Raw genomic sequence first — 14,188 nt, 5'->3', positions numbered from 1 at the left:
GTTTTATTGTATATCTACCGATATACGGGGAAATGATTGGTGTTATTGTATATCTACTGATAGAAAGGGAAATGATTGGTGTTATTGTATATCTACCGATATACGGGGAAATGATTGGTGTTATTGTATATCTACCGATATACGGGGAAATGATTGGTGTTATTGTATATCTACCGATATACAGGGAAATGATTGGTGTTATTGTATATCTACCGATATACGGGGAAATGATTGGTGTTATTGTATATCTACCGATATACGGGGAAATGATTGGTGTTATTGTATATCTACCGATATACGGGGAAATGATTGGTGTTAGTGTATATCTACCGATACAGGGTAATGATTGGTGTTATTGTATATCTACCGATATACGGGGAAATGATTGGTGTTATTGTATATCTACTGATAGAAAGGGAAATGATTGGTGTTATTGTATATCTACCGATACACGGGGAAATGATTGGTGTTATTGTATATCTACCGATACACGGGGAAATGATTGGTGTTATTGTATATCTACCGATATACAGGGAAATGATTGGTGTTATTGTATATCTACCGATATACGGGGAAATGATTGGTGTTATTGTATATCTACCGATATACGCGGTAATGATTGGTGTTATTGTATATCTACCGATATACAGGGAAATGATTGGTGTTATTGTATATCTACCGATATACAGGGAAATGATTGGTGTTATGGTATATCTACCGATATACGGGGAAATGATTGGTGTTATTGTATATCTACCGATATACAGGGAAATGATTGGTGTTATTGTATATCTACCTATATACGCGGTAATGATTGGTGTTATTGTATATCTACCGATATACGGGGAAATGATTGGTGTTATTGTATATCTACCGATATACGCGGTAATGATTGGTGTTATTGTATATCTACCGATATACGGGGAAATGATTGGTGTTATTGTATATCTACCGATATACGGGGAAATGATTGGTGTTATTGTATATCTACCGATATACGCGGTAATGATTGGTGTTATTGTATATCTACCGATATACGGGGAAATGATTGGTGTGATTGTATATCTACCGATATACGGGGAAATGATTGGTGTTATTGTATATCTACCGATATACAGGGAATGATTGGTGTTATTGTATATCTACCGATATACGGGGTAATGATTGGTGTTATTGTATATCTACCGATATAAAGGGAAATGATTGGTGTTATTGTATATCTACCGATATACAGGGAAATGATTGTGATTGGTGTTATTGTATATCTACCGATATACAGGGAAATGATTGGTGTTATTGTATATCTACCGGTATACAGGGAAATGATTGGTGTTATTGTATATCTACCGATATACTGGGAAATGATTGGTGTTATTGTATATCTACCGATATACAGGGTAATGATTGGTTTATTGTATATCCACCGATATACAGGGAAATGATTGGTTTATTGTATATCTACCGATATACGGGGAAATGATTGGTGTTATTGTATATCTACCGATATACAGGGAATGATTGGTGTTATTGTATATCTACCGATATACGGGGAAATGATTGGTTTTATTGTATATCTACCGATATACAGGGTAATGATTGGTGTTATTGTATATCTACCGATATACGGGGTAATGATTGGTGTTATTGTATATCTACCGATATACAGGGAAATGATTGGTGTTATTGTATATCTACCGATACACGGGGAAATGGTTGGTGTTATTGTATATCTACCGATATACGGGGAAATGATTGGTGTTATTGTATATCTACCGATATACAGGGTAATGATTGGTGTTATTGTATATCTACCGATATACGGGGTAATGATTGGTGTTATTGTATATCTACCGATATACAGGGAAATGATTGGTGTTATTGTATATCTACCGATATACGGGGAAATGATTGGTGTTATTGTATATCTACCGATATACGGGGAAATGATTGGTGTTATTGTATATCTACCAATACACGGGGAAATGATTGGTGTTATTGTATATCTACCGATATACGGGGAATGATTGGTGTTATTGTATATCTACCAATACACGGGGAAATGATTGGTGTTATTGTATATCTACCGATATACGGGGAATGATTGGTGTTATTGTATATCTACCGATACACGGGGAATAATTGGTGTTATTGTATATCTACCGATACACAGGGAAATGATTGGTGTTATGGTATATCTACCGATATATAAAGAAAATTGATGTTAGATATATTATAAAGCTGTGGTTATAAATAAATTTCGAGCACAGGATGTTTTTTCTCTTTTAGAATACAAAAGCAGCAATAAACTATGGCATGAACAAATCGAGTGCTATGTGTGTGTACGAGATCTATATCAACAGGCAGGCCAGGCCTTCAGTACAGCCGTGCAGATACGGTAGTTGTCATTGATTATTGCGGTAGTCTAATGTATACCGACTTTCAGTTAAATATTGTTTGTTATTCCTGTAATTACATATAGGCCATGATGCTAGCCCAGCCACTGTGACTTATAGACCATCTCTGTAACTAAACATTGAGTGGATACGGGATTTGGTATCCGGAATTTCTCTCACTTCGTCCTGATTCTCGCGTTCAGCTGATGATGTGGAAAAGGCCAAGAATTGTCAGCTTTTATCGCAGGAATCTGGTAAGCGTTGTGCTGTAATGGAATATACACGTTCACTCAACGGATACGAGGCCATCAGTCGGTTTCTATCAGTAAAACAGGCACTTCGGTCCGGACGTCAGTAACCTTTGGGACGGTGCTAAACAGATTGAATGGCTTGGTGATGGCATAAAGGAGCTGCAGCCGAGGGAGAGTGAGTGTTTGACCAAAGGACATTGGCTCCCTAAGGATACTACGATTCAATCGTTACCGTACACAGGCAGGCCGTCCGTCAGGTGAATAGGACATCAGCAACTTTACTGGAATACATGTTAGATTGGAACCGAAATTACTTTCACAACGTATATAATGTTTTAACATGCAACGACGATTTAATCAACAGCTGGACAATCTACTACCCTAACTGTCTTGAGGATCTATGTTAAAACGTCTTCGAAATGTTTTCGAAGTAAAATCACTTTAATCCCAGCGTAGTGACCAATACCCGTTACATTTGGCAGCGTTGTACGCATGTCTGTTTGGCTGTTGGCTATCGGCCGAGAAGTCCATGACAGCATCATTTATGATGACGGACAGCTAGTGGCTGAGTGCTGTTTGTTAACACGTTAGACAAACGGTTGTCAGCATTCTTACAGCATACCCCGCCGTATAGACGGGTGCCACATTGGCTGACAATTGATGTACAGTGTTATGTGTGGTGGGGCGAGAAAGTCCGACAGTCGTGATGATACAGATGCTGTAAACTTCTGCCACAGACAGTAAGTATTGCATGTCCCGTTTTGTTGCCGCACACTTGTCAGAACGTTTCTGGATTAAGAAAAAGTTCTATTTAGACACCAGGTCGCTGAATACGCCACGACCACGCGCGTGCTGATGTTGGGTGTTGTATCGGTAAATCCCGAACCGTTCTTCGCAAAAAGCAGTAACTGTTTAACCAGCCATAGCTGTGTATTACATCAGGGCATTCAATCTTTAAAATGTTATAATATTTTAAGTCCAGTGTAACCTATATTACATGATGTTAACTGTATTGATAAAAGTAAGTAATAGCTGTAAGGTGAGGTGGGGTGATTTAAACCTGTCATCTGGTGTCACTTTAATGCTGGGTTTGTATCATCCTTTCCGTGTAGTATATTCTGTTATACACGATGTATGGTGTATGTGCCAACCTGTTAGTGGATTGCATATGGTTTAATCGAGTTGTTCTATTCTGTATTTCATTAAAATTATTTCACGAAGAATATATCGAAAACAATCGGTAGGTAATGGGCCATGGGCTATTGTCTATAAGTCCTCTCCCTTTTGTATCTCAACTTACACCTTTGTATAGTTTTGTGTCTCTGATGAAGAATTGTGAAGTAATTACAATTCTGCTACCACCGCAAGTGACAAAGCCGTGACATTGTATGTTAACACTGGTTGTGATGCTTATATTGGTGGTACCATCTGATTCGACAACGTTGCTAGGTAATGAGTCACGATGACGTATAGATAGCGGTTTCTGTAGTGATATCACCACGAGGTCACTGAGGACATGACATGGAACATGACTTTATCAGCAGCTGCTAGATGTACAACAGCCATTAATATGTTAACACTATTATAAATACACGTGCAATTTGATGGTTAAACAATATAACAATGGGCAATATATAAACAACAATACAATGTTTACATACATGTATATATAAGTTATTGTAGAAAACACTTGTTAGATTATTGACAATACATGTTCTATGGTATAGTGTGGCATGTTGTCGTTACATTAAGGCACGCCCTTTTAATATGTGACATTTCTATAAACAGCTGGAATAGTTATTATTGTTGTAAATTTATCTCGTGTAGAAAAGCCTGCTGACGTTGGCGTTACTCCAGATAGATAATTACGATGGCAACAATTATATTAACCAAGCACTATGTTTACCAAACGATTTTGGTTGGGTTTGTTTTTGTTTAACGTGCTATTAACAGCCAGGGTCATTTAAGGACGTGCCAGGATTTGGAGGTGGAGGAAAGCCGGAGTACCCGGATAAAACCACCGGCCTACGGTCAGTACCTGGCAACTGCCCCACGTTGGTTTCGAACTCGCATCCCAGATGTGGATGGCTATAGTGATAAAGTGTCGGGACACCTTAACCACTCGGTCACCGCGGCCCCTTACCAAACGAGGTTTATATAATAATTATATATATACGTTAATATCTGAATTATTAATACATATATGTCATGTATTAAGTAAATCAGATACAAGTGTGTTAGTTTGTATCCATAAGTGTTGATAATGGTACGGTGTATTCCTTCTGTCCTATATTTGACGCCGGAGTTTATTTTATCTTTGGATGCTTCTGCGTGTTGATACTTTGAAGCTTAAATTTTGTGTTTTGTGTTTAATAATGATATATCCTGTCACCAGGTATTGACAATGCAGTGTTATTTCGTCAATGTATCTAACAATGAGAGTTGTGTTATTTCGTCAATGTATGTAACAATGAGAGTTGTGTTATTTCGTCAATGTATGTAACAATGAGAGTTGTGTTATTTCGTCAATGTATTTTACAATGAGAGTTGTGTTATTTCGTCAATGCATTTAACAAGGAGAGTAGTGTTATTTCGTCAATGCATTTAACAATGAGAGTTGTGTTATTTCGTCAATGTATGTAACAATGAGAGTCGTGTTATTCCGTCCATTTATCTAACAATGAGAGTTGTGTTATTTCGTCAATGTATTTTACAATGAGAGTAGTGTTATTTCGTCAATGTATTTAACAATGAGAGTCGTGTTATTTCGTCCATTTATCTAACAATGAGAGTTGTGTTATTTCGTCAATGTATTTTACAATGAGAGTAGTGTTATTTCGTCAATGTATTTAACAATGAGAGTAGTGTTATTTCGTCAATGTATTTAACAAGGAGAGTAGTGTTATTTCGTCAATGCATTTAACAATGAGAGTTGTGTTATTTCGTCAATGTATGTAACAATGAGAGTTGTGTTATTTCGTCCATTTATCTAACAATGAGAGTTGTGTTATTTCGTCGATGTATGTAACAATGAGAGTAGTGTTATTTCGTCAATGTATTTAACAATGAGAGCAGTGTTATTTCGTCAATGTATTTAACAATGAGAGTCGTGGTAATTCGTCAATGTATTTAACAATGAGAGTTGTGTTATTTCGTCAATGTATTAACAATGAGAGTTGTGTTAATTCGTCAATGTATTTAACAATGAAAGTCGTGTTATTTCGTCAATGTATTTAACAATGAGAGTTGTGGTAATTCGTCAATGTATTTAACAATGAGAGTCGTGTTATTTCGTCAATGTATTAACAATGAGAGTTGTGTTAATTCGTCAATGTATTTAACAATGAAAGTCGTGTTATTTCGTCAATGTATTTAACAATGAGAGTCGTGGTAATTCGTCAATGTATTTAACAATGAGAGTCGTGTTATTTCGTCAATGTATTTAACAATGAGAGTTGTATTAATTCGTCAATGTATTTAACAATGAGAGTCGTGCTATTTCGTCAATGTATCTTACAATGAGAGTCGTGTTATTTCGTCAATGTATTTAACAATGAGAGTAGTGTTAATTCGTCAATGTATTTAACAATGAGAGCAGTGTTATTTCGTCAATGTATTTAACAATGAGAGTCGTGTTATTTCGTCAATGTATTTAACAATGAGAGCAGTGTTATTTCGTCAATGTATTTAACAATGAGAGTCGTGTTATTTCGTCAATGTATTTAACAATGAGAGCAGTGTTATTTCGTCAATGTATTTAGCAATGAGAGTCGTGTTAATTCGTCAATGTATTTAACAATGAGAACAGTGCTATTTCGTCAATGTATTTAGCAATGAGAGTCGTGTTATTTCGTCAATGTATCTAACAATGAAAGTCGTGTTATTTCGTCAATGTATTTAGCAATGAGAGTTGTGTTATTTCGTCAATGTATTTAACAATGAGAGTCGTGTTATTTCGTCAATGTATGTAACAATGAGAGTCGTGTTATTTCGTCAATGTATTTAACAATGAGAGTAGTGTTATTTCGTCAATGTATTTAACAATGAGAGCAGTGTTATTTCGTCAATGTATTTAACAATGAGAGTCGTGTTATTTCGTCAATGTATTTAACAATGAGAGCAGTGTTATTTCGTCAATGTATTTAACAATGAGAGTCGTGTTATTTCGTCAATGTATTTAACAATGAGAGTCGTGTTATTTCGTCAATGTATTTAACAATGAGAGCAGTGTTATTTCGTCAATGTATTTAACAATGAGAGTAGTGTTATTTCGTCAATGTATTTAACAATGAGAGCAGTGTTATTTCGTCAATGTATTTAACAATGAGAGTCGTGTTATTTCGTCAATGTATTTAACAATGAGAGCAGTGTTATTTCGTCAATGTATTTAACAATGAGAGTAGTGTTATTTCGTCAATGTATTTAACAATGAGAGCAGTGTTATTTCGTCAATGTATTTAACAATGAGAGTCGTGTTATTTCGTCAATGTATTTAACAATGAGAGTAGTGTTATTTCGTCAATGTATTTAACAATGAGAGTAGTGTTATTTCGTCAATGTATTTAACAATGAGAGCAGTGTTATTTCGTCAATGTATTTAACAATGAGAGTCGTGTTATTTCGTCAATGTATTTAACAATGAGAGTAGTGTTATTTCGTCAATGTATTTAACAATGAGAGTTGTGTTATTTCGTCAATGTATTTAACAATGAGAGTTGTGTTATTTCGTCAATGTATTTAGCAATGAGAGTCGTGTTATTTCGTCAATGTATTTAACAATGAGAGTAGTGTTATTTCGTCAATGTATTTAACAATGAGAGTAGTGTTATTTCGTCAATGTATTTAACAATGAGTGTAGTTTTATTTCGTCAATGTATTTAACAATGAGAGCAGTGTTATTTCGTCAATGTATGTAACAATGAGAGTAGTGTTATTTCGTCAATGTATTTAACAATGAGAGTCGTGTTATTTCGTCAATGTATCTAACAATGAGAGTAGTGTTAATTCGTCAATGTATTTAACAATGAGAACAGTGCTATTTCGTCAATGTATTTAGCAATGAGAGTCGTGTTATTTCGTCAATGTATCTAACAATGAAAGTCGTGTTATTTCGTCAATGTATTTAGCAATGAGAGTTGTGTTATTTCGTCAATGTATTTAACAATGAGAGTAGTGTTATTTCGTCAATGTATTTAACAATGAGTGTAGTGTTATTTCGTCAATGTATTTAACAATGAGAGTTGTGTTATTTCGTCAATGTATCTAACAATGAAAGTCGTGTTATTTCGTCAATGTATTTAGCAATGAGAGTTGTGTTATTTCGTCAATGTATTTAACAATGAGAGTAGTGTTATTTCGTCAATGTATTTAACAATGAGTGTAGTGTTATTTCGTCAATGTATTTAACAATGAGAGTAGTGTTATTTCGTCAATGTATTTAACAATGAGAGTAGTGTTAATTCGTCAATGTATTTAACAATGAGAGTTGTGTTATTTCGTCAATGTATTTAACAATGAGAGTTGTGTTATTTCGTCAATGTATTTAACAATGAGAGTCGTGTTATTTCGTCAATGTATGTAACAATGAGAGTAGTGTTATTTCGTCAATGTATTTAGCAATGAGAGTCGTGTTATTTCGTCAATGTATGTAACAAGGAGAGTAGTGTTATTTCGTCAATGTATTTAGCAATGAGAGTTGTGTTATTTCGTCAATGTATTTAACAATGAGTGTAGTTTTATTTCGTCAATGTATTTAACAATGAGAGTAGTGTTAATTCGTCAATGTATTTCGACTCCATGTGGATGTGTTAACCTTTGTTTTATGTCCTACCATGTTAATACCATTATTTTGGTAAAGGACTTCAGAACTAGAAGTTTAAGCGGCGTTCACTGATGTTAAACGACGAGACAAATAAAGCTTTCCCTTTTGTTCAAATCTTCTAAGGATGATATTTTCTTTAATCAGTTTTCTTCTCGCACGAACAAGGGCAGTCAACCTTAAATAAGGTTTCTCATTAGTCAGTTTTCTTCTGGCACGAACAGAAACCTGAGCCATATTAATGAAAACATAACTGCTATAAAATACCTATCTGAAATACAAACCATGCACACCACAAAATTGTCCAACTACCTGTTAACACAAAAAAAAAAAAAAAAAAAGAAACAACTCAAATTACCACCCGTCCCGAACAGGTTCGTTACATTTATACTGAAGATCCGCATTGCAGCACTGCGCTCTTTCATATGGCGAATGGAAGGTTTTGTCGACGTGGCGTTGCTTTTCTTTAGTAAGCGGAGATTGGTGTGACCTTCGGAATCTCTTGGACAGTTTGATTGATGATGTTTATCTTCACAAACCTATATCACAGGGTCCGAGGGAGTAAACTACGCGGCAGCACGCTCCGAAACTGTTGGACTATTCAGACTGAATATCGACACACAATTCATAACTGTTGGACTTTTGAGAATGACAATTGACACACGATTCGTAACTGTGGACTATTAAGAATGAATATTGACACACGATTCGAAACTGTTGGACTTTTGAGAATGACTATTGACACACGATTCGTAACTGTTGGACTTTTGAGAATGACAATTGACACACGATTCGTAGCTGTGGACTATTGAGAATGACAATTGACACACGATTCGTAACTGTGGACTATTGAGAATGACTATTGACACACGATTCGTAGCTGTGGACTATTGAGAATGACAATTGACACACGATTCGTAGCTGTGGACTATTGAGAATGAAGTTGTATAAGGTACTCCCTATCAGTATTCTACAAATAGAAAATAATTGCCTTTGATTTGTATGGGTCAGAATGCCGTTTCTTTTCTTTTGGTGCGGCTATTGTCTTCGTATCTAAGCCGAGTTCGTTTTAGTCTGCAGGTACAATACAGAGTACCTATGCAATAGACAACAGAAAGTATTGTTTTGTTGTATGAAAACAGTTGCACATGTATGATACATAGGGGTTACCTTACCAGTGATAATTGTACATGGCATTTCGTTCACTCTCATAAGTTATTTTTTTCAAGCTCGTGCTTTTTTCTAAAATTGGGGCGTAAGGATATGACCTTTAGTGAAATATCACTACATGTAATTGATATGCAAAACTGCCAATTTAACGCGGAAATATTATAATGTATTTCAAATCATAATAAGTAATCAACAAGATTGTTATCTTGAAAGCATTCAATTGATAGAAATTGATAAAAAAATAATTATTAGGAAAACAAGTGCGAACTACTATACGCGTGTCATCATATCCGCGACAGCGCGAAGCGGCGTTCACGTGACAGCCAATCAAACAGCCATGAATCATGTGATAAAAAGTAGTCCCGCTCAAATTTGTCGTGTCAATAAATCAAAACGCATTAACTGAATGTTATTCAACAGTTGTAATGATTATTCCATGCCTTGGGAGTTGAAAAACACCCACCTATTGTTGTATAAATAGTATCACATTGTATTATCAGTAGACATTTTGAAGATATTTCTCTCTTACTGAGATATCTTTACCTCACAATAAAATAAAAACCCTATGGACATATTTATCATTTATTATTTATTCTAATGATGACAAGACAGGATGGTTTTTATTTCAAATGATAACCAAATAACAAAATATTTTTCTTATCGTGAAACATCAAAGACCTTTTCTCTGTGAATGCACTATTATCTAACGCTAACATGTCTTTAATTGTGACATTAAATGTGCAAATGGACGTTAGATGTATCAGAAACATCTATTAGCGATATAAAATGCTTTCATTTATATCTAGTTTCGAATGTTATATCTAGATGGATGATTCGTCATTAGAGAACCATGATTTTAATGTCACCTTGAAGAAATTTATCTCACCATAGGCCTTTTATCCTGACACTCTTTATTGCTGGTTTGGTTTAGAAATATTTTCATACAGAAGAAAAAAATACGTGTATCAGTTAAAAAATCTCAAAAAGAAGAAATAATACGTGTATCAGTTAAAAAATCTCAAAAAAAAAGAAAAAATACGTGTATCAGTTAAAAAATCTCAAAAAGAAGAAAAAATACGTGTATCAGTTAAAAAATCTCAAAAAGAAGAACAAAATACGTGTATCAGTTAAAAAATCTCAAAAAGAAGAAAAATACGTGTATCAGTTAAAAAATCTCAAAAATAGAACAAAATACGTGTACCAGTTAAAAAATCTCAAAAAGAAGAACAAAATACGTGTATCAGTTAAAAAATCTCAAAAAATAGAACAAAATACGTGTATCAGTTAAAAAATCTCAAAAAATAGAACAAAATACGTGTATCAGTTTAAAAAAAATCTCAAAAATAGAACAAAATACGTGTATCAGTTAAAAAATCTCAAAAAATAGAACAAAATGTGTGTATCAGTTAAAAAAATCTCAAAAAGAAGAAAAAATGCGTGTATCAAACTGTAGTTATTATATAACTACTTAAACAAAACTAACGACATTGTTAGATACCTTATATCTTTTTAAAAATCGTAAAACAAAAAAAATAGCATACATTCCATTTGTTTCTCACTCCGACTCGCTCTATCTGACGAAATAGATAACTAGGATATCTAACTAGGGCTTGTTACTCCATGTATCTGAAAAGCATGACCTGGTTAATTACGATATCTCTAACAGGATACCGTACCTCCTCTTTACCAGATTGATAAAAGATATCACAAAATCCAATATTCATTTGAACCTACTTCAGCAGAGTGAAGATTATGAAAATTTTCGTTAAGGCTTGTGGAGTTTTAAAGAGATAATTGTGATTGTAGTTTACTAGTCTATTCTTGAAAGTCAGGAGGGAGAGAAGTCCAATTGGGGATGGTGCGGGGGGGGGGGGGGGGGGGGGGGGGGGGGGGGGGGGGGGGGGGGGATGGTGCGAGGGGAAACAGATTCTTTACGGGCAAATATTCTACACGAGAGAAGTTAGAATGAAAGTAGTAGTGAAAGTCAATGTATCTAACAAAATGTAAAGGTACATTGTATCGTTGTTTGGATACATTTTCACCACGTAGAATTTCGTTCACATATCCTGATACAATTAGCTATTGTGAAATAAGGTCGGGTGTTCTTCTTCCTAATCTCAAAGATCGGGGCGATTACTGTCTCGATAATCTGGTTTTACTTTTTTTTTAAAGTTTATAGTACCCAGAAGAAAGTAGTCGGAGTTTTCCTCTTGCCCTGACGCCATGGCTGGTGAAGCCTACACGCTGACATGGTGTTAGGGCAAGAGGAAACTCGGGCTTCAGATAAAAGACGTCAAGTCCAGTAAGGGCCAAAACAAAACCACATCTATCATTATAATGGAGTAATTACGATGTTTAGGATCAACAACTGTACAGATGTTTACAGTATATACAATGTGAAATAAGGAATCCACGTGACACTCCACCTATAATATAACCGTTAACGAAAACATTATGATTGAAAAAAGCACAGAGACATACCCAAAAATTATCTTGAAAAAAAGACACGCATTTGACCGATATATATATAAAAAAAAAACATTCCTATCGTCGTCAATTAATTGATACAGCCGTTAGGATAATGTCAATTAATTGATACAGCCGTTAGGATGATGTCGTCAATTATGGTGCTGGGCAGATGTTTTCGGTATCAGAGCTCTCTTATAAGGTTAAGTCGGACAGAATTGGTTTTATTCCGAATTGTTCTTGTTGAATTGTACAACAACGTGTATGAATATTACGAAATATTATCAATAACATTTATATACTGTATAGCAATATTTAACATAACGGAATTCCTGTATGTCCGATACCGGTTAGGATAACTTAAATTGTCATGGGAAAGTTGGACAGAAAATCGGTAACAAACAAAAAATGTATCACAGGGATAAACAAACAAATGAAATAATATTAACATCACAGGGACAAACAAACAAGTTAAATAATATTAATATCACAGGGACAAACAAACAAGCTAAATAATATTAATATCACAGGGATAAACAAACAAGTTAAATAATATTAAGATCACAGGGACAAACAAACAAGTAAAATAATATTAAGATCACATCACAGGGAGAAACTAACAAATAAAATAACAACAAAATAATGATCAATAAAATATAGCATTATTTAATTGATTTCAGTTTTACAAGGACTACCAACATGAAACTGTAATCATAACTAAAATCAGTAAAACAAAGGCAAAACACAAACAAAAACTGATAATCATTGTCATTAATGAACGTGACATAGTCAGTACTGTGCTGTCGAGATTTCAGCTGATGTAGAGTCATATTTTCTAAGACGATGATGATGCAAAGATAGTAATAACTGATGTTGACAGAAGATCAGGGGTAAGTCGGGACCTAATGTTAATGTATTGTGTATGTCGAGATATCACGCGGAGTCCTTTATTTCTACAGTAATTGTTGTCCCAGCTGGTATTGACTTCCTTCATGATAACCTGCCTGCCTTTGTCAGATCCGGTATAGTAAGGTTTAAATAGCGCTAGTATCTCTGTGGAGGCAGACATGGACACTTGTCACTTATTGGTGTTGTACCAGGCGTCACCTAATCACGCACCTGTTGGTAAAGTGGTAGGCGTCATCTATACTAACCATGCATCAGTTGGTGCTGTGCCTGGCGTCATCTACCGACCCACATGTTGGTGTTGTGCCTGGCGCCATCTACCGACACACAGTTGGTGTTGTGCCTGGCGTCATCTACCGACCCACATGTTGGTGTTGTGCCTGGCGCCATCTACCGACACACATGTTGGTGTTGTGCCTGGCGCCATCTACCGACACACATGTTGGTGTTGTGCCTGGCGCCATCTACCGACACACATGTTGGTGTTGTGCCTGGCGCCATCTACCGACACACATGTTGGTGTTGTGCCTGGCGCCATCTACCGACACACATGTTGGTGTTGTGCCTGGCGTCATCTACCGACCCACATGTTGGTGTTGTGCCTGGCGCCATCTACCGACACACATGTTGGTGTTGTGACTGGCGCCATCTACCGACACACATGTTGGTGTTGTGCCTGGCGCCATCTACTGACACACATGTTGGTGTTGTGCCTGGCGCCATCTACCGACACACATGTTGGTGTTGTGCCTGGCGTCATCTACCGACGCACAATTAAAACGGGATGACATGTACAAAGTGAAAGATGAGAAGACTATGCAATTTACCTGTGCCTATATTGTTAAATTGTGATGAAAAACATGTTGCAATGAAATAAATGTAAAGGAGGAAACAAAACGTACTTGTAATATTTTAAAGAATTTATCAATCTATCAAAATTAATAAAGCAATTACAGCCTTTAGCTTCGGTCGTTACCTGGATTTATCATATACTTCCTACTATATACTGCTTTCCTGCCCTGTGTAATACGACTAAATTCACGTGGCCCATATCAGACCGCCGGTCGGAAAATGCATATCACGTATCGGACAGCCGGTCGAAAAATGCATATCACGTATCGGATCGCCGGTGGGAAAATGCATATCACGATATGCATATCACGATTTTCGGAACTCCTCTTTAC

General features: G+C 35.7%; 1 protein-coding gene across 1 annotated transcript in view; it reads left to right on the top strand.

The window, feature by feature from the left end:
• The first annotated feature begins 2,532 nt into the window (after positions 1-2,532).
• LOC117332765 (protein unc-93 homolog A-like) overlaps positions 2,533-14,188 on the top strand; it is a 65,955-nt gene continuing 54,299 nt past the window's right edge. The window contains exon 1 of the mRNA XM_033891793.1: positions 2,533-3,384. The gene's annotated coding sequence lies outside the window, so the exon portion shown is untranslated. The remainder of the gene's footprint in view (positions 3,385-14,188) is intronic.

This window comes from Pecten maximus, chromosome 8 (assembly GCF_902652985.1).
Source record: "Pecten maximus chromosome 8, xPecMax1.1, whole genome shotgun sequence".
NCBI lineage: Eukaryota > Metazoa > Mollusca > Bivalvia > Pectinida > Pectinidae > Pecten > Pecten maximus.
This window is presented reverse-complemented; position numbering and strand designations above follow the sequence as displayed.